General features: G+C 35.5%; 1 protein-coding gene across 18 annotated transcripts in view; it reads left to right on the plus strand.

The window, feature by feature from the left end:
* Positions 1 to 24,906, plus strand: part of gje1a (gap junction protein epsilon 1a) — a 374,500-nt gene that overhangs the window by 310,871 nt on the left and 38,723 nt on the right. For 5 of the 18 annotated variants that reach the window (XM_073932438.1, XM_073932441.1, XM_073932444.1 and 2 more), the window contains 2 exons: positions 21,895 to 21,961; positions 23,345 to 23,419. The exons of 8 other annotated variants lie outside the window; for them this stretch is intronic. The gene's annotated coding sequence lies outside the window, so the exon portion shown is untranslated. The remainder of the gene's footprint in view (positions 1 to 21,894; positions 21,962 to 23,344; positions 23,420 to 24,906) is intronic. 5 more of the 18 variants (XM_073932435.1, XM_073932437.1, XM_073932440.1 and 2 more) reach the window with 1 other exon arrangement.

The raw sequence follows: 24,906 nt of genomic DNA on the forward strand, positions 1-24,906 counted from the left end.
AAAGAGAACTGGAACACCTCTACCCCTTCACATGAATGTGCAAAATGAGGGGTAAGGGGAAGGGCTAAGGGGTAGAATTGGAATTGGGCCTAGGTAAACCCATTGACCCATTAACAGCAACACTTGGCCTAACTTAAAAAAAAATGGAACTGTTATCCTGACTTAACTTTATTTTTATAAATATACACTCAGTTCATTAATCAAAATTTTTAAGGAAACATGTTTACACTTTTTTTAAGTAAAGTCAAATAATTGTTTCAACCCAAGCTCATTCTGAAAACGTAGTCCCGCGGACGTTTATTGAGACCGCGTTTTATGTGGCCGAAGGTACGTATGGCTGCATTTTATTATTTAAGTAAACGCTACAGGGCGGTATGATGCCACTGATCTTCACGCTCGCCAGCTGACAGCTCACCTCCATGTGGAGGGTTTTCCCGCCGAAACCAGTTTTTCCGGAAAGCTCGTCGTGTATGTTAGCGGAGTGGAGACGCGGAGGGGTGTCGATGATGGCGACAACTGGGTTCAAGTCCGGGGAAGAGCGGTTCCAGAAATCAGGTAAGACAAAAACAGAATCCAAGAAATAAAAAGAAAACGTTTTGAGAATTTGGTGAAATCCGAAAATGCGGTCAAAATCAGACGCGGGCTTTCTTTTTCTGGGCCGCTTTTATAAATTGTTGCTTGGGTTTAAGGAAGCGAGAATGCGGGTGGGCAGGCGGGCGGATGGGTCAATCGGTAAAACCGGTTGGGTTTTGGGAAGGAGGAGAAGACGGGTGGGTCGGCTGATTGGCCGGTCGCTCAGTCAATCATTCAGTCAGTCGGACAGACGGTCACTCGAAAGCAGCCTCCAGGGGCTTTACGCGAGAACAACGCGGGTGTGAACGGATTCGCGAAAACTAAAACTGCACAAATACATACCTCCCAGGATGTATTTCACGGTCTCCAGAACATATGCGGAACTACATATGCGGAATCTTTCCAGAATGAGCCTGGGTTGAATTGTTTTTGTTAATGTTTAACAAAACAGTGGCAATTAATTACCCGATCTATTAAAATGATGTTGGTGAATTGCAGAGCTCGTAGAGAGAGATTTTATCTAAGAGTTATGAATCAATTGTTCCCACTATTTTTACAATTGACAAAAATAGTACATCCTAATATGCTTTCACATAATTGTCAAATGGTTAAAAAGAGGTGGCATGGTGGCTCAGTGGTTAGCACTGTCACTTCATAGTAAGATGGTCTCTGGTTTGAATCACAGCTGGCCCAGTTGGCATTTCTGTGTGTCTGCATGTTCTCTCCGTGTTCGCGTGGGTTTCCTCCGGCTGCTCCGGCTTTTCCCCACAGTCCAAATACATGAGCAATAGGTGAACTGTGTTAACAAAACTGGCTGTATGTTTGAGTGAATATGAGTGTGTATGGGTGTTTCCCACTACTAGATTGCAGCTGGAAAGGCATCTGCTGTGTAAACATGTGCTGGAATAGTTGGGGGTGGCAAGCTTTGATACATAAAGGACTAAGCCTAAGGAAGGAATGATTGAAAAGAGCAGTTCTTTAGAATATCTTCCACCGAAGGCCATTTAGGAACATTATGAATGCAAATAAATGATGACAGATGTTTTTTTTTCTTCTCTCTGTTATGATGACAAATTAAAATGAAATGACATATAGTATCATTACAGCAATGAGACATTTAATAAGAGCAGCAGAAATCTAAAGTCATAAGCTTTGATTCTTTGATAACCCTTTTAAAGTAGTTATCCAGAAATTGAAACGATGTTTAAATGCCTCCTTTAGTCTCTGTGGCATCCGCTGATATAATACATTATAGAAGTCACAGAGACGAGGGAATTTCAATCTTAATATGTTTTCCATAAAGACTGGAGGAGGTGAGATGTATTGAATAGCTGAGGAGGGGAGATTTATTGAAGAACTGAGAAGGTAATAATTACAATTGTGCCAATAGAGAAGTGGAAGGGGAAATATCTTCTATTACTCCAATTCATTACAGCCAGTATTATGGTTTTCCTGAAAGTTATCTCTTAATGACTTTTTAACAGTTGTCTTTTTATGGCCATGAGCAAGGATTTGCTGAAAGCTTCCGAAACATTTACACAAATCTGCAAACAACATTTCGTTTCATAAACATTTTAATTGCATCGAATTCTAAGGTGGTGCAGTTAATCAGTAGATCATTAACATAGATTACTAGTGTGTTATATTAAACTCAGCTTAAAGTATAATTTCCAACATGCTTATATGGTGGTCGAGAGTGCTTATCAAATGTACAGCAAATTACACTTTTATGCAGACGACACAATTATTTACACTATGGCTTCATCTATAAAAATTGCAACAGACTCTTTACAAAATGCTTTTAATTCATTCCAAATGTCTCTTCATTGCTTAAAATCAGTATTGAATTACTACATCCGCCTCTTTGTCATCATCACGTGACCTATCCGAGTGAGTTGCGTCTCTCCACCCCATTAATAAATTCTCTCTCGAGGCATCATGGGATATCGTAGTGTCCATTTGATGTACACTTCATAATCTCACCGGAAGTAGTAGGTCATCTGGGTACTACTAGTATGGGATTTCGAATGCAGCCATTGTATCTCAATGGGACATTCCTAATTTAAATTTTTTTTTCATGCAATTTAATTTGCGCTATTACAAAAAAAAAAAAAAAACGCTAGCAAATTGAGAAAAGATCCTCAAATCTTTGACAGTTTACTTGTTGCAAATCCTCAAAACGCGAACACATTAAAAACCTGCTTTTTCTCGCAACACATGCAAATAGCACGGAGAAAAATGGAAATGTTTCTAAAGGACCCTAAAATGTGATAGATCCAGCTATTTAGTTTATGGTTATTCTTGTCTAATAATATACAAAAGACAAGGGAATCATGTAATCAGGATGTTAAAATAAACAAAAAAACTCACCTTTCAATGATCACCTGCAACTCAACTGAGCATTAGGCTGCGTGCGACATCGCATACTACATTTGAATAGAAAAGTGTATTCTATACAGTATGAATGTGGGTAGTATAAATGAAACTCAGATGTACTACATCCACCATTTTGTCATCATCACGGGACCTACTCGCATCAGTTGAGTCGCTTTACTCCCATTCATGAATTCACTCGCAGTGCATGATGGGGCAGTGTAGCGCCCATCCGATGTGCACTTTAGAATCTTGCCGGAAGTTTCACAAACTGTTTTTCGAACTCTGTGAATTTGTACATACTACTCGACTCACTGATTTTGGCGTACTATATGCGATTTCGGACATAATCATAGTCATAGCACAGTAAGCAAATCCCATCACGTCCTTGACACATTTCTGTTGTGTTTCATGCTATTTGCATGTGTTTTGAGAAAATATAGGCATTATTGTTATGTTTTTATATTGTACGAACATGCAGCGCATTTTCAGGAGTTCTAACAAGTATGCTGTCAAAGCAATAAGGATCTTTTCGTAATTTGCTGGTGTCTTTGGTAATTGCAGCACGCTAAGCACTCTCTGCCCACCCTCTTCAAATGTTATCTCTCGATTGAATGGGCGTTATAAGTGGTTATTAGCTGGTACACTGAAAAAAATTATTCAAAGATGATTCCTTAGATTTACTCAATTTTTTTCGTTAAGTGGTTGGAAACAATTTAATTGTGTTGAATTTAAACAAACAAATTAAGTTGAACATTATTTAATTTAATTTGTTCATTTAAATTCAACACAAATAAATTGTTTGCAACAGTTTTGCATGCAACACTTTTTTTCAGTGTAGATATGGGCCAGTTGGGGCTTTTTGCGCTTACTAGTAGGCTCAGAACGCTGTTATCATTCATCCACATGGTTAATCAGCTATTCTAATAGAAGACTCCAGATCTGTTTTTACATTACTGTGACGGTTGGGTTAGAGTACTGGTAGATGTTAATTAAATACAATTAATAGGAAATTTAATAAATAATATAAATAAATCTTGTTAACTTTCAGCCGTAGCCGTATGTGATCTATAGCTGACTAACCATGTGGATGGATGATAACAGCCTTCTGAGCCTACTAATAGGTGCAGAAGACCCCTACTGGCCCATATCTATCAGCTGATAACCACTGATAATTCAGTGGAGTGATACCATTACAATTTGCTGTTCTGCCACCATATGACTAAATGATGCAATATTTACTAGATTGCAAAAATGAGTTAGAACATTCCAATATGAAATCTAAAAAATCGGAATGAGTTTGTATTGCCTCTTCACACTGAATCGCTGAATGCCTCCTTGTTTGCTAGTCTTTGTAATGTCTGCTAAATGAATAAATGTAAAACGTAGATGTAAAAATCTTGACACTAGGGATGAAATCCTACTGTGCCTTCTAATTCCCAGTATTCTCTGAAGATGTTTTAAAGTCAGATCGATCGATACACTGAAGAAAGCCTTGGGTAAATCCTGTTAGAAACCTCAACCTTAGCATTGATCCAAGTGAGAATTAAATTCAGTTCAAACCTCCTCCCCAACCGAGCAGACTTCTAAGGCTGCTACAACGCTACACAGAGGTAAAGATGCTGCCGAGACATTCAGGAGGCTAATCTTCAGAGGTTTCCAAACATCCCTCAACGTCATGCTTGCCCAGACGCCACACCACATGCTAAAGACAAGGCTTAGGGGGAGAGGTGCATATTTATCAGTGAACTAGCAGACTGGGAGGATTTGATGGACATGCATAAAGCAATATGTCAGTGTGTTGAGGATTCCGTATGTTAGGCCTGCGTAATGGCAGGAATCTAGCGATAGGATATGTGTTGTGATACAGGGATTATGATACAACATATTGCAGTATTGTAAGCAAGGTGATATGGAAGTTTTGGGCAATACAGACAGCAAAAGCTCTTAATATTTGGATGGCCATAAATTATATATAGGGTGATATATAATACACTTTGATATTGATTTTTCTCAGCATAATTACAGCATCAAAAGGCAAACAAATACAATTTAATATACCACTTTATTTATTAATTAATTAATTTATTTATTTATTGTTTATCGAACTAATAACATTAAAAAATAATTATTGGTTGGCCAAAACATACAAATTTGTGCATGAAATCTGCATACAAATGCTTTTATGAACAAAACATCATTTACTAAAAGTACTTATGTCTTGACACTTATGTCTTGACACTTTTATAATCATGACATGGCACAAATAAAATAAATATGCTTATGACAACTGTTATTAAACATGATTTGCTTAGTTATGTCATTTTAAATGCAAAGATGACATTACTAAGACTACCTGTCATAAATGTGTCATAAACATGATTGCCATGATAACATTATAATTGTGTCATTAATACTTCCCTTTTCACTTTTTCAGTGTAAGAATAATAATTTGTCATAAAATATCTCTTAGTAAAAAAGTTTTTTTTTTTTTGCAATGCTTGTTTAAATAATTTTATAACAACATCATTAATATTAAATTACAGACCAATACAGACAGCGAACAACTTTTTAAATTTGGATATTTACAGATATATTAGATAAATAGTACAATTTGATATAGATTTTTCTGAGCATAATTACAAAATGAAAAGGCAAACAAATACATTTAATAAACCACTCTATTTCTTTATTTGTTTAATTAATTATATATATTTTTTATTAATTATAGAACTAATAACATTAAAAAATAAGTATTTTTGTTGGCCAAAACAAATTTGTGTATGAAATCTGCAGACACATTTTTATTAAGCAAAACATGATTCGCTAAAAGTTTTCTTACCGCTTTAAGAGATGTTCATAACATTGTCATGACACTTTTATAATCATAACATGGCAAGTATAAAATAAATATGCTCAGTTATGTCATGTTGTTATGTATGTTGAATGCAAAGATGGCATTACCAAGACAACTTGTCATAAATCTGTCATAAACATGATTGCCATGAATCATTAATACTTTTCTTCTCACTTTTTTCAGTGTAACAACATTAATTTGTCATTAAAATATCTCAGTATAAGTGTCAATGCTTGCTCAAAGAATTTTATAAGAGCATTAATATTAAATTAAATTTTGGTCTATACAGACAGTGAACAACTCTTTTTATTTGGATATTAACTGATATATAGGCTGATAAATAATACACTTTGATATAGATTTTTCTAAGCATAATTACAAAATTAAAAAAACAAGTAAACACAATATAATACATCACTTTATTGATTTTTTTGTTTATTTATTTATCTATCTTTTTTTTCTTTATCAGACCAACACAGGAAAAAATGCAGGGTTCCACATAATTCATTCATGTTGACCCAACACAAATCGATTAGGTTAACTTAACACTTTCAAAAAAATGTATGTGGATTGAACATAAAAAATAAGTTGTCCCAATAAAATCTCAAGAATTGTGTTGTTTCAGCTCATTTTAATTAAGTTAAGTACACTGTTAATAGTGTTGCGTTGAAGATATTCTTACAAGTTACACAGTAATTTGTGACCATTTTACACTTTATATTGTGTACAGTCCCTGTGGAGTTACCATGTAAGTACACTGGTATCACAAGGTGAAACCTAATGCAGCATTAGTTCTACCATACAATGGTCACAAGGACATGGTATACAAACAGGTGTGGGAGTGGGAAAACACCTGCAAGTACATATTGTTGTTACACAATGCACTTACATAATTCTTGTTACAGATGTGTACTTTCTTAGTGTTGTTACCAATGTACTGTTACACACTTGAACTTACACATACTATTCAGTGGGTTGTTACATGTGTGTACTTACACCAATATTGCACAAGTAAATACTATGTACCAATGTGTACATACATTGTAGTTACATACTACTTACATCTCTAGTTACCATGTAAGTTCACAGGTATAAGCGACTATAAAGTGGGACCAAAAGTATTTTTGGCCAAAACATACTAATTTGTTTGTGAAATCTGCATACAAATGTTTTTATCAAACAAAACATGATTCACCAAAAGTTTTCTTAATACTATTCTTAAATCATGACATGGCACATATGAAGGAAATATGCTCATGACAACTGTCATTAAATGTCATTTGCTTAGTTATGTCATTTTAAATACAAAGATAACGTTACCAAGACAACCTGTCATAAATGCGTCATAAACATGATTGCCATAATACCATTATAATTCATTCATTTTCCTTCAGCTTACAGCGGAATGAACAGCAACTAGCATATGTTTTATGCAGTGGATGCCCTTGCAGCAGCAACCAAGTACTGGGAAACACACATACACTCTCACATTCACACAAACACTCATACACTATGCCCAATTCACCTATGGAGTATGTCTTAGGACTGTGGGGGAAACCGGAGCACCCAGTGCTAATCACTGAGCCGCTGTGTTGCCCCACCATGATAATTGTGTCATTAATACTTTTCTTCAGTGTAACAACATTAATTTGTCATTAAGATATCTCAGTAAAAGTGATCTAATTTTAAATCAACGTCATTAACTTTAAATGATACTTTCATCACAAATTTACTTTATACCACAGTAAAAATATAAATGATTATGTTAGAAAATACATTACACAATTATAATGGCCTCAAGACAACCATGCTTATGAAAGATTTATGACAAGTTATGTCATCTTGGTTATGTCAAGTTGTCATAGCAAAGAGTTCTCAAAGAATGCCATCTTTAATCTTTAATCTTTTAAATGACATAACTATCTAAATGACACTTAATGCATGTTGTCATTATCTTGCATAAAGTCTGCTTTATGTCATGATTATATTTTTTTTAACCCTTCAAACTAAGCATTGCAAAAGTTTTGGTCTAAAAAAGTACATCTAAATTGAAGAGAAAATGTTGCTTCATCTAGAACCACATACTCTTGGCAGCCTTAAAATTATTAAGAGCTTAATAGTGACTAAAGAAGTATCAATATAATGATTTTTAGGATCAATATAGTATTCCCAAACATAATATCCCAATATCACATTTCAGAATTTATCTTGGAATATAATATGTTAGCACTGCATAATGGCAATAACTAGCTATTAATGTTTATTTATACATTAATTTTCCTTCAACTTATTTTATGCATGTTTTATTACAGCCACAACCCTGTACTGGGAAGCACCCATACACTCTCACATTCACACATGCACACTCAAACACTATGGCCCATTTAGTTTATTCAATTCACTTATACTGCATGCCTTTGGACTGTGGGGTAAAGCAGAGCATCCGTAGGAAACCTACGGAGAGAACATTCAAACTCCACACAGAAATGTCAACTGGCCCAGCCGGGACTCCAACTAGCGACCTTCTTGCTGTGTGGCGACAATACTAACCACTGAGCCACCGTGCTGCCCGCTATTGATGTTTATTTTAATAATATTAGTCATAGTTGTTGCTCTACGTTTTGTTTGTACCTTCATTAGCAGCCCCATTCATTTGACCATCTTTGAACTGTAGCATGTGTTGTTTCCCTGTGCTGAACACTCATATAATTGATTTTTGACTTTGAATTACATGCACAATAGTTTACAAAGTCCAGTGCTGTTATCATTTTCCAACATTGTTGTTTCATTTTCCAGTCCAGTGGTGAGATTATCAGAAGGTGCTTTGATGCAGCTTTCTAGGTAACAAAAAGGAAGAAAACAAACTGAATCTAAAACATTCAGTAGTCTGTTCACGTACACACATTATTTCTAAACAGTAGTTTCAGATAACAAAATATTGCTGTGTTGCAAGCTTGCTCTATAACAAAATAAAAAAAAAACAAATTAATAAATCTTCAGGTTGGCGTTTGTGGAGACTTGTGGAATTTCCAATGGTTCTGCTTGGAGCTTTTGAAGCTTCCCGTTACTATGGGAACAGACGAATTGACCTGAAGGATACCCTATGGAAAATGAATTCCGAGCATAGACACACAACCTATTCATGGAAGAGAGTTAAATGGGCATCTTATGGGTACACCAACAACAGCTCTCATCCTACAGCAACAGCTAATAGTATAATAGCAACCATTCGGTTCTCTGCAGCTCTTCAGAGCATCTATAATTGACCCTTAGAAAGCAGCTCTGGTCCAATCAGACTTTAGCAAACACTCCTAACCAATATTTCCTTTTTTAAGCTTTCAACACTTTTTTTCCCACCACCAGCAGCTTTTGATATTTGTGAAGACAACCCTAATTATTTTTTTCCCTAGCTGACAGGTATTGAACAACTCTAGCTCTGGTTTGTAGTTATTTTTCAGCTGGTGTTGAAATACAGATAAAAAGGCAGGTTTCACAAGCAGTCCTTTTCTTTTTATTGCAGCGCAATAAAGCATAATAAACTAAAATATAGAAGCTCATTTCTGGCTAAGAGCGAGAAATAAAAAGGCAATTATAAGAGTTGCAAATATGAAAAAACAAAGATGAGAAACAAACCCTATAAAGTACAATTTCTATTGTTAATCTGTCATTTCTTTCCTGTTTTGCTCTTTTAATGAACTCTGAAGGTTTATTATTATTATTATTATTATTATTATTATCCCTGCACAAAATGCATTCTTCCATACAAAAATGAATGAATGAATGAATGAACAAATAATTAAATAAATAAAATCAGTGGTTGATTTCCGTTTGCTTTAAGTACACTTTCAAATTGCATTAATGTTTTGCTCTCTGCTCCAGCCACTTTTGATATTTGAAATCTGACTGTTACCTATAGTCAAAGACTATAGAATACACAAGACATGTCACTCATATAATTTTGAATGGTGAAAAGTGAAAAGCCCCGCCTACTATAGGAGTTAATCAATGATCGCTGTAGACTGAAGTTTCTCCAGGAAAAGCTTGAACCAGATGTGTGTTTTATGATAGTTTGATGGTCAACAGACACACTGGAATCTCAGAGTATACCGGCTTCACAGACATAAGAAATATATCCAAATAAAGCTTGAAATCTGTATTTTTAATTAACCAGCTACACTTGAACACAAAAGTTTTTTTAATTTGTAATCTGTTTGAAACGAACTTGAGGTACAGTCCGTCTTGTCAAACGCTCATCACATGACAGCAACTTCTCAATTGGCCACAAACTTGTAAACAAAGAGTCTCTGTCAATTCTGGACGAGAATCGCCATCAAGACCAAGTTGTGGATTACTTCTGAAGACTAGCACGTTTAGACAAAGCAATACTTAGTGATGATAATGTGTAGAACGGCCATAAATGAGGTTGGTGCCGTGATCTCATTCTTTTCAAGTGCGCATGCACATTCGCTTGGGCAACCGGAAAATATGCCAATTTTATTTGATTTGGACATTTAGAAACGAAAATTATGGGAAAGTTGTTGTTAAATTTTATTGTTAATTCCAAATATGTAATGTAATCGTAAGCTTGGCAAACAGTTTTGGAGAATTAGATTTTTTCTTATTCAGACAGAATGCCTGAGCATACTGCCCGAGAGGTGTTTCAAAGATGGCTGCTGAGTGAAATTACTTGCCTTAAAAGGACATTGCTATAGTTTACTATAACCGTTTAGAAATGGTATCAAAAGTGGTACAGTACAGTTTGCTACAGCATTTTGGTACCTTTGATAGTGAACATAAAAATAAGATAAAAAGTTTTATACATTTAAGGCACAGGTGTCAAACTCAGTTCCAAAAGGGCCGCAGCTCTGCACAGTTTAGTTCCAACCCTAATTAAACACACCTGATCAAACTAATTGAGTCCTTCAGGCTTGTTTGAAACCTACAGGTAAGTGTGTGTGAGCAGGGTTGGAACTAAACTGTGCAGGGCTTCGACCCTCCAGAAATTGAGTTTGACACCCCTGATTTAAGGAAACCTACTGTTAATCAGGTTGCATATTTTTTTTGCCTCATTTTACTGTCGCTTTTAGAATCATAAACACACCCTGATCATTAGTAGTGATAGTCTTCACTGCCCTGAGCTTCGCTGCTGTTTGGAATGGATTGTGAACAACTTAGATATTAGATATACATTTCACTAGTGTTGGAGGTTATTACTAGACTTTATGTTTCAGCAGATCACTAGAATGTTTGTTTTTAAATATTGTTTTGTGAGTGAGTTTTTTGATCACCAGGCTGTCCTAAAGTTTGTGGCCATGGCAAACAGTAGTGAAGCCATGAATAAATGTACTGAAAAGGAAGTTGAGACCGACAAGTTGCAGATTTGAAGGAACAACCCTGCAAGGACAGGACATCAACATAACATCATATTAACATTGTACCCCACTGTACCCTAAAATTGTGGGGATGTTGGATTTTGTTTGGAAATGAAAATGTTACACCTTGACGTTGTGTCGACATTGCCACTATGACATCTATCAGACGTTGGATTTTGGTCACACTCCAACACAACCAAAAATCAACCAAATATCAATGTAATTTGACATTGTTATTGGACGTCCAAATAACGTTGCACTTAGAAGCTGGCTAGACATAGAATTTGGTCACCTGACGTCATGACCTAAATTAAATCTAATATTAATGTCTTATGATGTTGTGTGCCTGCTGGGAGAGCACAGTTCGAGGTATCATCAGAAGCATCATGTCCAGTATTTGTTTATTCTTTAGCAAAATGTCGATTTCATTTAGTCTCATTTAAATGCGCTTTGGTTGTGAGTGTGACCATATTGGGCACAAATATGGAGGCTAGCGTATATCGTAAGTGACGTTTTTGGTCCTCATAGATACTTGAATTCTTATAGCAACTTATACTTTGAGTAGTATTTAAAACAAATACTTTTAATCTACTTTCACTTTTGTCATTTTTGGCAAGTAATGCTCCTTTACTTGAGTATGATTTTTCAGTACTCTTTCCACCACTTCACCTAACCCAATGGATTCTTTATTCACCTTTTTCTCATGGTTGGCATGTTTTTTTTCATTGCATTTTATGTTGTTTACAGTATTTATCAGGGTGATCTTTAGGTTGATGGACTGTGCAGCGCAGCACTGCACTGTATTGCCAATATAGAGTCGTGAGTGGACATTTTATGACCACAATATAATGGGAACACACGTTGATTGAGACTTAAGTTATCAGTCACACCTCTATCTCGCCTCAACAAAGCCTTATCCAGTTCAATTAAAAAATACGCTGACCTTATCCTTCTAAAATCAATAACCATGATTAACAGTAGTGTCCATTCTGACCAATCGCAAAGGTCTCTGGGCGAACCAGATAGAAAAAGCACACAACTTGTTGAGACATATGAGGGCAGGCGATGCTTTACTTGCAATGGCTTCCATACATCAATGTCTGAAGGTAGTGGAGAAACAGCAGCGCAGGGAAAAATGAAGTACAATTCATGTCTTGATGTCTAAATGATTGGGTGAGTTGGAATAGATATATTTTATTCAGTATGGTGTGGATGGTAAGACTTTTTTGATCAAGGTTTGATTTTAATAAAACATGTAAAGGTGTAGTTTTTATGTTTTGATATTCAATTTTTTAATATTCAGTTAAAAACTCAGTACCAGTAAGAACTGCATTTTCATAAATGTTTTAATCAGCTTAAAGAGGTATTGTATGTCTTCTTTTTTCAATTTAATTGAGTTAAATTCAATAAACTTTATTATCTATCCATCAGGGGTTAGAAAATTGCCTTTAGACATACGCTTGTTATGACTACCTTATTTAAACTAATAGAACAACATAGAACTTCCTAGAACCAATAGAACAACAAATCAAGCAAACAAACAAATGTCTATGGATAAATAAATAAGATAAAGAACTTAAAAAATTATCACAACTAACTTTACCTACATGATATAAATAATGCAAAACGAAACCATGAGGTTACTGAATGAAAGAGATGGTCTTGAAATTCAGACGTCCAAGTAGCCACACTATCATGAGGAAGCTAGCACAACACTCTTATTTATATGCTTTAAACCAATTGAAGTTCTAAATTGAGCTCAGGTACATTCTGTTTCCACTGATCATTCTTGACATGTTTCAGCAGCTTAATTGGAGTTGACCTGTAGTAAATTCAGTTGATTGGACATGATTTGAAAAGGCATACACCTGTCTATTAAAGGTCCCAGGGTTGACAGTGCATGTCAAAGCACAAACCAAAAATAAAGACAAAGGAATTGTCTGTAGACCTCAGAGACAGAATTGTCTCGAGGTTTGTCAAGGCTTGGGAAGGTTGCAGAAAAATTTCTGCTGCTCTGAAAGTTCCAATGAGCACAGTGGCCTCCATCATCCGTAAGTGGAAGATGTTTGAAACCACCAAAACTCTTCCTAGAGCTGGCCGGCCATCTAAGCTGAGTGATCGGGGGAGAAGGGCCTCAGGGCCAGTTTACACTAATACGTTTTAGTTTTCAAACGCATACGTTTTGCTACGTTTACGGCATCAGTCCACACTACAGCAGAGTTTTCGAGCACCGAAAATGGAGCGTTTTGAAAATGCTGGAGAGGCAGATTTCATTCTAAATACTGCTGCTCCGTCTCAATGTGGAGAAATGTAGATGTAGAAATGTAGAAAATTGTAGAAATGTAGAAAACTGAGACATCTGATTTGTAGCTTTTCCTTCAATATCAAGTAGCCTACACACAGTTCAGTCCTGCATCTTCTCCTTGTAACTTCAGACTTCGCAAGTTTTATATAGAAAATAAACTCCAGAGAATACGTCAGGTAAATCTTCAAAGGAAATTGTATTTTATAACCTTATTCTCATTACCCTGGCAATAAAATAAAAACATAATTTAATGAACTGCTATTTTCATTTTGATGTTAGCAACTTAACAGACAGCAGAAATGTTGAGGCATTGTGTAGCTAAATACGTATATATATATATATATATATATATATATATATATATATATATATATATATATATATATATATATATATATATATATATATATATATGTGAGCGTCATATTCACTGTATGCGTATTTGTAACAAAACGGAGCCTATAACATTACTGCCTCCTTTCTCATTGAAAATACAAAACTTACCCACTCTTTTGCTAATTATCAGTTTTAATAATCAATAATGACCATTGTAAAAGTATAACGTACAATAAGTTTATACATTATAGGAAATAAAGGCAATCAATCAGTCTATATACAGAATGTACCTGCTTACATTAATTATTAACTTTTTTTTGCACTCAGCCAAAACATGTTACCTGAGAACAAAGTACTAGATTCAAAAGACCAAAGTCGGGGAATATGTCGTTAGACATAGACAACAAGATGAATTAAATATTACGTTTAACAAATCTAGTGAGATTGGATCCAGCGGAAGATCCTTGATGAACAGTGGTGTAGTGTAGGCAGAGAGTTATTCAGAAATGCTAGGTGAAACGTTAGTGTGCTGATTGTTTTCATTTTAAACACCATTTTAAAAACTAAAACAAAATAGTGTAAACGGGGCCTACAAGTGCAAATAGTCACTCTATAAAATTAATAGCTATAATGGTCACTCTGTCTGAGCTCAAGCGTTCTTCTGTGGAGAGAGGAGAACCTTACAGAAGAACAACCATCTGTGCAACAATCCACCAATCAGACCTGTATGGTAGAGTGGCTAGACGGAAAACACTCCCCATCTAAAATTTGCCAAAAGGCATCTGTAGGACTCTCAGACTCAGAAACAAAATTCTTTGGTCTGATGAGACTAAAATTGAACTCTTTGGAGTGAATGACATGCGTTACGAAAAAAAAACAGGCACCACTCATCACCAGGCTAATACCATACCTACGGTGAAGCATGGTGGTGGCAGCATCATGCTGTCCGGATGTTTTTCAACAACAGGAACTATAAGACTAGTCAGGATTGATGGAAAGATGAATGCAGCAATGTACAGAGTCATCCTGAATGAAAACCTGTTACAGAGTGCTCTTGAACTCAGACTGGGGTGACGGTTCATCTTCCAGCAGGACAATGACCCAAAGCACACCGCCAAAATATCAATGGAGTGGCTTCACAACAACTCAGTAAATGTCTTGGAGTCGCCCAGCCCATTTTTTCAACACATTTCTAAACATAATAGTTTTTTCTGTAGAAAATTGAAACCAAATACACTATTGCTTTAGAGGGCTAATAATTTTGACCTTAAAATGGTTTTAAAACCGAATAAAACTTTTATTCTAGCCGAAATAAAACAATTAAGACTTTCTCCAGAAAAAAAGAAAAAAAATATATATATATTTATATGAATTACTGTGAAACATTCCTTGCTCTATTAGAAATAGAAAACAAATCACAGAAGGGCTAATCATTTGGACTTATTGTATGAATGACTTGCTGTATGAATGAGTATTTCCTATACAGAATACTAAATATTGCTCTGTAAAAGAATTAAACTCATTTTTGTCAAATAATTTCCAGGGTCTGGCACAAGTAAACAGCAGTTGATGCGTTTCATACAGTTCTGGTAAGCTTCTTAATCACAAGTAATTTCCTGCCTGCTTATGATCATAATTATGTATTAAATTACCGTAAATGGACTTTATCCCAATGGCTTTTTGTGTAGCGTCAGGCAAGGCCCTTTGAATTTATTATTTGTGTCCCTAGGAATCTTCTTGTTGCTATTAAAGCGATACCAATTAGAGGCAAAAGACCTGCTTTGAAAGTGAAATGATGTATTCATGCTCTCATAAATTTGTATAGAAAGGAAACATGAACTACCGATTGAGTTTGTCATTGATTCATTTCACGCAGCTCTAGAAAAATAGACGATATATGACACTTGACAGCTTTCAGTTTCTATGGATTTCCTGTTAATAGTTGTGTTTTTGAGTATACTGTAGTTTTTGTTTGATTCCGTACACTTCAGATAACATTTCTTTTAAATTTCTTTTTAATAATTTTTTTTTTTTTACATAAAAATTACATACATTGCACGTTTCAGAGATTTTTATTTTTAGGCAACACAATACCAATGTTTTAACTTATTTAACTTAGTTACTAAAAACTGGTTTTCCTCAAAACCATGTCCAATAAATCTAAACTGATCATTATCACATGGTCTCTTAATTTTTTAGAAGATTATTTAAAGATTTCACTGCTTCAACACATTTCATTTTTATCATAGATTAGATTAATTACTGATTTCAATGCCACAGTGGTTCATTCTATAAGCTCTGTCTGCTATTTCTCTCCCATCATTTTTGTTTAGATATTTCCTAACAGTGATTATTTTTGAGAGCTTGTTACCTAAAAATGTAGAGGACCTGATAAAATTGCTGTCCAGCTGCTCAGCAATGTTATTTACCAGCCCGTATTTGTGTCAGATTTGATGAAACAAAGCAGGGAAGATGATGATGTGGATGAGAATGCAAACTGACTCATGTGAGAGGAAGGAGGAGGAGAATGAAAACACACAGAGGAGATTTCAAGCATTTTAAATGTCTTGCAGGTGCTTTAAGTGACATTTGGTGACTAAATCGCCACGGGCCAGTGCTTTCCTCCACAAATGTTTCCTCTTGGAACTTGCAATGACTTATTTATAAGGATAAAGAGAATTATTAAAAAAGGTTAATCGTACAAAATATCCGCCGCTCTATTTTGACATATTTATGGCAGCCCAGATGATTGCGTAATCAAGCCACCAGCCATAATAGTCATAAAGATGTTTTATTATTATTATTATTATTATTATTATTATTATTATTATTATTATTATTATTTCTAAAGCTCTTAAACATCTGCAAACTGGGGCTTTATGCATTTGTTGCTTCTTTTTGCAATCAGAGAAAAAAATTATTGGTCTTATTTAAATATGTGCAGTGCGTATGACCACTTATTTACCTTCTGTTTGCAAGATGATGGCTTCATAAAAAACTACAAAACATAAAAACTCCTGACTTGGTCTTTTCATCATTGTTTCATTAGGGTGTGTGTTTATTACATGCAATACAACACTTGTTATCTGTAGTGAAATAGCTCAAAGTGAATTGAAGATTATTTTGAACAGGACTTCAAATTAGAGATCTGCGCGGGACAAAATTTTGAATCCCGCTCCCGCTTATATTAACCATTTGTTGTCCCGCTGCCAGACCCGCCCCTTTTTCTACCTGCCGCACCCGTTCCCATTAACGAGCGGGGGTGGGAGAACAAAACCAAAAAACGCCCAGCTATAGACCTTTTTCATGGCTGCTGCATGGAGGGCGCCATAGCGACCAGCGTCTTCCGATAGAATGCTAAAAACTTCCGTTCACAGCGTGTACAACTGGTAATTTGCGCTCCAAAAATGGGTTTGAATAACGCTTTTAATGGATAACAGAGTGTTTTTGTGACACACAACTTAGAAATGTGTCTGTTAAAGCTGTTATAATCTGTCACATGTGGTTCAAGCGCGTCAGAAATACGAGAAAAACGTTCTCCTAGTTCACGTGTCTGCCGTCAGAAATACAGTGTGTGTTCCTGGCCTGTCAGCTGTTAGCTCAGCGGCTCTTTAACACACACACACACAGAGAGAGAGAGAGAGAGCGCAAACCATGGCATGAAACCAACTGGCATGAAACTGAACAGGTATGAAAGTCGTGCAATTTACAAAAATGACCAATAAAAGTCTGTTATTGATACTCTGCTGGCTGATTTGCTGTTCATTCTAATCGCTAGCCGTTTGTGTTTTATTTTGTGTGTTGTTTTTACCACGGTTTGTGTTCTTCTGTCATTTCGAAATGACACTAGCCTATATTTTCACTTTGTCACAGTTATTAAATCAGTGTGTCAGTGGCACAATACAGGCTACGTGTGTGTGTCAAACATTTTGGTGAATTACATTTGTTTGGGCTGGTTATATGTTTGAAATAAAGAGAAAATGTTTACTTTAACGGTGACAAGGCTTCATTTAAACTGCAGAAGATGCCATCTGACAACGAGGGGAAAATGCCTCACAGCAGCTGTTTTCCATCCTATTAGATCGCATTTGTTTAAATGATCAGTCCAGGAGATGGTGCTGATGGACAACAGTATTAGTTCAAAGAGGATAAAAGCAGGTAAAATAGATTAAAACTATCATTTCAAAGCTGTCCAAATGTGACTGTTTACACGCATCAGCTGCCGACCGGAAGTTCTTCGCATTCTCCTTGCGCATACACGCAAAGCATAATGGGTAATTTTGCATTCCAAAAAAAAGGTCTATATAGAGTCCAGACAGCCTATAAACACACACACACACACACAAGCACCAAGCAAGTGACACACACACATAGGCATCACGCTGTCTCTCATTCTCACACACACACACACACACACACACACACACACACACACACACACACACACACACACACACACACACACAGACAGACAGACAGACAGACAGACAGACAGCACAAAGCTCTCTCTCTCATTCGCGCGCGCAAACACACCTCTCATTCGCACGCGCAAACACACACCTCTCATTCGCGCACACGCACACACACAGCAACAAACAAGCTTAACGCAGCATCACGCTGTCTCATTCACACACATACATACGCGTGCTCGCTCGCTCGGGAGTCGGGAGCGATACAGTAAGAACGCCCCAAATACACCAGTAACCGACCGCTCCAGCAGTTTATTCAGAAGTTTATTCCCGCGCTGCAGAAATCTGGTCGGGTCCCGCAGACCTCTACTTCAAAAGAATCAACTCTTTAAATCCAAACAAATTAATGATTCATCTATCGTTTAAACAAACGGTTGACTTCATTTACGACTATCGCTATCAAAAATAAAAACCCATTTATGTTTAAGCAGGGTAACAAGATCGAAGTTTAGGACATTCTTAAATATGCACCTTTGTCACCTTTCTTTAAACAAAATGAAGCTTCGTTGACTAAAGTCTAACACAAACACATTTATAAATGTTGTAGAAAAAAGTAAAGGAAGAAAAAAGAGAGTTTAAGAGAGTGCAATGAGGGCACAACCTTGGATTTTGTAAGACCATAAATAATCAACTTAACCCTTCTATGGTCTCTTTAGGGTTACATTTAGTTTACACCAGTTAAGTGGTAATCTGGAGGCGTTACTTGCGTTCACTTATGTGATGTAAAAAAACTCCCTCTGTTGAGCATGTGGCTAGGTGGTCAGTTCTTTGTCCTTGCCAAGCTTGGAGTTTGGGTAAAGTCTGGATTTTCAGTTGAGGCAGCAAAAACTGTAGTCGTGTTGACTTTTACTTTCATGGCACACTAAACTTGAGCAGACTCTCGATGGAAGGAAAAGAAAGTTATCGGTGATAGGAATGTCTGAGCTTTGCAGTTAACCCATATTGTCAGGGTTCACGCTTGCTCCCTGGAGTTCTCTAGGTGTTCCCCTGGGGTTCTTCTGGATCTTCTAGTCCAAGAGGTGGCCTCTAGGCACAAGCTTTAATAAGGATGGTTTTGCACCCACCTTCAGGAGCCGAGTTGACCAATAAGAAGTTAACTCCTCTGAGGCACGTTTTAATCCTTTATTCCATAGTGTGGTGATTTGCATAGGTATTCTGGCTGTAAGCGGATACAGAAATGTTTAAAGTTTCTTAAAATGTTAATATGTTGCAAACGTATTAGCAAAAAAAGTAAACAATCGTTAGTACACCGAATTAGCTTTAGAGGGACATCAAACATGAACCATCTATGATCTTGTTTAGCTGTGGTAGAGTTAAACATTGATTGCAGAAGTATTAAACCCATAATATTAATACTTGAGCAAGAGACTTGTTGCAAAACACCTGATTACACATAAAGAGAGAGTAAAAGTTTGCATTAAAGGTATGAGTCTTAAGCGCGGAGCTTATGGAAGTTTGACCAGGTCTCTGTGTTTAATTCGGAGTGCATTTCTTTGTGCCGTAAATACCTTGGAATGGAATTACACACTGGACGTCTTTTCTGGGTAGGAGAAGTTGACAGTCTAGTATTTGTTGATTAAAATCAAAATAACTATGTGTCTAATACTCATTACAGGTAAATACTGTATAACATTTGATTGCTGCAAAATGATCTTAAAACCCAATATTTTTCTCTCACTTCCAAAATATTATCATTGATTTTTTTAAGAGGTATCTGAGAACATACCATTTGCATGTTTATTCATTCATTTTCTTTCCGGCTTAGTTCCTTTAATAATCTGGGGTCAGATTAATAAAGGGGCCGCCAATTTATCCAGCATATGCTTTACACAACACATGCCCTTCCAGCCGCAGTCCATCACTGGGAAACATCCATACAAACTCATTCACACACATACTACGGACAATTTAGCTTACCCAATTCACCTACAGCGCATGTCTTTGGACTGTGGGGGAAACCGGAGCACCCAGAGGAAACCCATGTGAACATGCAAACTCCACACAGAAATGCCAACTGACCCAGCCAAGGCTCGAACCAGCTACGTTCTTGCTGTGAGGCGATCGTGCTACCCACTACGCCATCATGATGCCCATATATTTTCATGTCTTTAGGAATAAATGGTTCATTTTTTTGTAAAAATGATATCTTTACTATGAGATCAGAATTAGATTTTTCCTACTGCTCAGTAGGAATTACAATATGTATAATGAGAGCAGTTGAACTCATTTTCTAATGTACCCAAATGATTTCTGATACAGTTCAAAAAATGTACCAATGTTAATGTTTCAATGACCTTACATTAATCTGATTGTCACATAGCCATTCAATTAAAATTATTCCCATAGCTGAAGCGAAGATAATCATAACTCGTCAGCTCTCCTTCATTAGCACCTGTCGAAATTGAAACATATTTATAATTCAGTGTAATATATTGTTACTTAGTGGTTAGGACTGTCGCCTCACAGCAAGAAGGTCGCTGGCTTGAGTCCCGGCTGGACCAGTTGGCATTAATGTGTGTAATATATATATATATATATATATATATATATATATATATATATATATATATATATATATATATATATATATATATAAACAAAATAAAATAAAAATACATCATAATAGATTACATAAAAATAGGTATTTGTAATTATCGTTTTTCTTTTCAGATTTTTTTTTTGACATGAAACAAATAACTAACAATTAAGAAATTAAGAAATGTTATAAAAATAATTTGGAAGTAAGCTGGCTTTTTAATTATTCTTATTTCTAAATACTATTATTGATTGGATCCCAAGCCTGTCACTCCTTATGAGGGCCTTTCCTCATGAACCAATCAGGCTTCGTTCCGTGGAGCTTCAGTTTGACCGGCATGCCTTGTTTGTTCAGTGCTGTGTGTTTAGGTTTGTGTTGTGTATGCTCGCTTCAGTTTTGTATTATGATTTGATGCTTTTTGTCTATGAACTAATACAAAAATCTGTAAATCCAATATGGTTTAAAAGTTTATCATTCCTTCTTGGGGAAAGGGGAATAGGTTAACAGGTCACCTGAAATAAGTTTTGCCTGTGGGTATTTAAAGTGTTCAGAAACACTAAGTGAGTGAGTGTTTTTATTTTCTTTAGTAAGTTTAGCGAGGATCTTATGTTTTAGTTTATGGGCCTGTTGGTTATGTTTATTTCTTTGCTTTGGCGCAACTCCAATTCCTTTTCCGCCCTTAAATTTTTTGGTTTGGTTATATTTCTGTGATTGTTTCTATTTATTTTCAATTGTACTGAACAAAGTTCATACATGCTATTTTTGTTGGCCTTATCACATTCCCTTATAGAGAAATAAACCAATTAAATGATAAAATTGTTTTTCCTTGTTTATTTCCATCTGTTATGTTCTCTCCCTAGACACCTTATTAAATCATAACACCTATTACTACTACTACTACTACTACTACTACTACTGCTACTACTACTACTACTACTACTACTACTACTACTACTACTAATAATAATAATAATAATAATAATAATAATAATAATAATAATAATAATAATAACAATTATTATTATTATTATTATTATTATTATTATTATTATTTCATTGTCACTTTTTTATAGGAGAAAAAATATGAACTGGTGGACTGTCATGGTCCCCCTGTGGAGGACCCCTGATCTAAACAGGAAGGTAAAATTTATGTTTCCTATGGCAAAAGAGATTAATTAGTATGTAACCAAGCAACGTTTTAGTCACTGTGTTATATTCAAAGGTTTGTGTATTAGCCTTCAGTGTTGCTTCAATGTTGTTGCTTTTGTAATTTACAGGTAATTTTTTTTTTAAATGTTATGATTTTAATTAACATGTAACAATGAGAGTGTCTTGCAGACTTGAATAGAATAATGCATGCAAAAAGGGCAGTTCTGTTTTTTTTTTTTTTTAACATAATAAGAGTTCATAATAACAACACATGATACAACTGAATCTTCTATGGGTTCTATCATCTATTTAAGCTAAAATATTATATTAATAATTAATAAGAATAATAGTAATAATATCAATTAAGAATTATTAGTCCTCCTGAAATATTAGCCCCCCTCTATTTCCCCCCAATTTCTGTTTATCAGAGAGAAGATTTTCATCAACACATATTTAAACATAACAGTTTTAATAACTAGTGATATTTTTCAAGACACTATATTCAGCTTAAAGTGACATTTAAAGACGTAACTAGGTTAATTAGGCAAGTTAGATTAATTGGGCAAGTCATTGTATAACAATGGTTTGTTTTGTAAACAATTTAAAAATATATATTGCTTTAAGGGGGCTTATAATGTTGACCTTAAAATGTTTTTAAAAAGTAAAACTGCTTTTATCATAACCAAAATAAAGCAAATAAACTTTCTACAGAAGATATTGAAATACTGTGAAAAATTCCTTGCTCTGTTAATCATCATCTGGGTAAAAAAAGAACAAATTCACAGGAGGGCTACTAATTCTGACTTCAACTGTAAGTGCTTGTGACATGTCTTGAATTGATAGAAGCCATCAGCCTTTAGACAATTTTCAGATGCAAGCTGTAAAATGTGTACAAAGTGACAGCATAGGTGCAAACAAAAGACATGTGTCAACTGGAATTATGACACTCAGTGATGGAGTGACATCCAATTATTTTCCTTGATTGAGAATCGGCCTTATCAGAACAACCACAAAGCCCTGGCCTCCATATTCATTAACAGGCAGAATTCTGAGTATAAAAAACACACTTAACCAGTGTTGTTTACTTGAGGGTATAGACACCAATGGTGTATAACATGCGCTTTATTATGTGTACAGTTGACGTAAAATTTAGTAAGTATTTCTTAAGTGCTGTATAACAGAGAGACTTTTTCCAACACATTATTATTTTTTATTTTTATTTTAATAAATAACAAATTTTAATTTGTGTTGTCTTGGTCATGATGACAGTACATAATAATTTACTTGTTATTTAACAAAATATTATTATTCAGCTTAAAATGTAATTTAAAGGCTTAACTAGGCTATTTTGATAATTATTGTTTGTTTGTTTAGGCTTTATTGATGCCAAAACGGCGGCACGGTGGCTCGGTGGTTAGCACTGTTGCTTCACATCAAGAAGGTCGCCAGGTCAGTTGCAGTTTCTGTGTGAAGTTTGCATATTTGCAAGTAGCTAAATGTATTACTCAGTTATATTTGAAGGCATTAGTGAAGCAAGAAAAACAGAGTCTGTCTATCTAACTAAAAAAAAAAAATCAGTTATTACCGTGAAAATTGCTTAAATTTTGCCAAGGATAACACGCAATTCAGTAGGCTATATAACTTTTATTATCATTTTAAAGGTAAAAATAAAGATTTATGTTAGGCTATCATGAGTGGGGTCTTTTTCTGTGATATTGTCTTGTTGGCATTTGTAAAAATCAATGAAAGCAAAATTTCAAAAGGGTTCTGCGTTTTGTCAATTTTCTAGCTTAATTTTATTAATATTAATAATAATGAATATAATAAATTATAGTAATATTTATAGTGTAGACTACTGTAAGACTGTGCACACAGCAAGTTAACATTTGAAAAAAGAATGTAAAAATAACAGACAGTGGCGTCTCTGCTAAAACCGCAAATTTCTTTTGCACTTTTCGCCTTTAGAGCTCAAGAGAGTTGTATTTAAAGAATTTGTTAACCAAAGCATTAAATGAATTAGCCTAGGATGCTCGCCGTGTGAGTTTAGAGTGAGCCTCCATTGTCACATGCGCATTTATACAGGTGCACCCTGACCTAATATGGTGACCTGGGACCTCATTAATCAATGCTGTGTACGCACAAAAACTTTGTGTATGCTAGGTTTCACACTCACGTTTAGATTTACTAACGATGAAATGAACGTGAGAATGTGCTCAGGTCCACGCCATCTTCATGTCCGGCGTATGTGCATTTCTTGTGTGTGTTTGTTTTATTTCCATTGGCGACTCCTAGAGACAATTATATTAAATTGCACACTACAAAGTATCTTTGAGCCATGCAATGGCAGCTGTATGGACGGGATCATCCACATGTCTAGCAGGTATATAAGGTTTCCATACCATGCAGTTGACCAGCCAAACATTAAAGCGCAATTTGCAGCAATCGCCGGTTTTCCCAATCTAAACAGAGCGATCGACTGCACACACATTGCTATAAAGTCGCCATCTGAAGATGAATTTGCATAGGCTACGTGAATCGGAAACATTTACATTTAATAAATGTGCTAATAAAATATGATGCTCAAATGCGCTTAACATAATACACACTTATTAATGATTCCTACTTGTCTTCCCTGTGATAAAGAGTAGGCAAAATCGGTTATGTAGTGGGGTAACGAAGATTAAGTTCATCAGATGCTGGTTTCGAACCGAGTTCATGATCAAACGTGTCAAAATATGTTGCCATGTGCTTTACGAGCTACGCCAGCCACGCTGCTATAGATACTACAAAATTTTACACCTTTTCATCAGACCTTTTTTTTTTATTCACTCACAGTAAGATGTTCAGGCCCCACTGTGTTAACCGCGTCAGCTAAACTCTTCCACTCAATTTTTTTCTTTTGTGATTATGATTCATTCTGGAGGACAAACTTGCAA

The sequence above is a fragment of the Danio rerio genome, chromosome 20 (genome assembly GCF_049306965.1).
Source record: "Danio rerio strain Tuebingen ecotype United States chromosome 20, GRCz12tu, whole genome shotgun sequence".
NCBI lineage: Eukaryota > Metazoa > Chordata > Actinopteri > Cypriniformes > Danionidae > Danio > Danio rerio.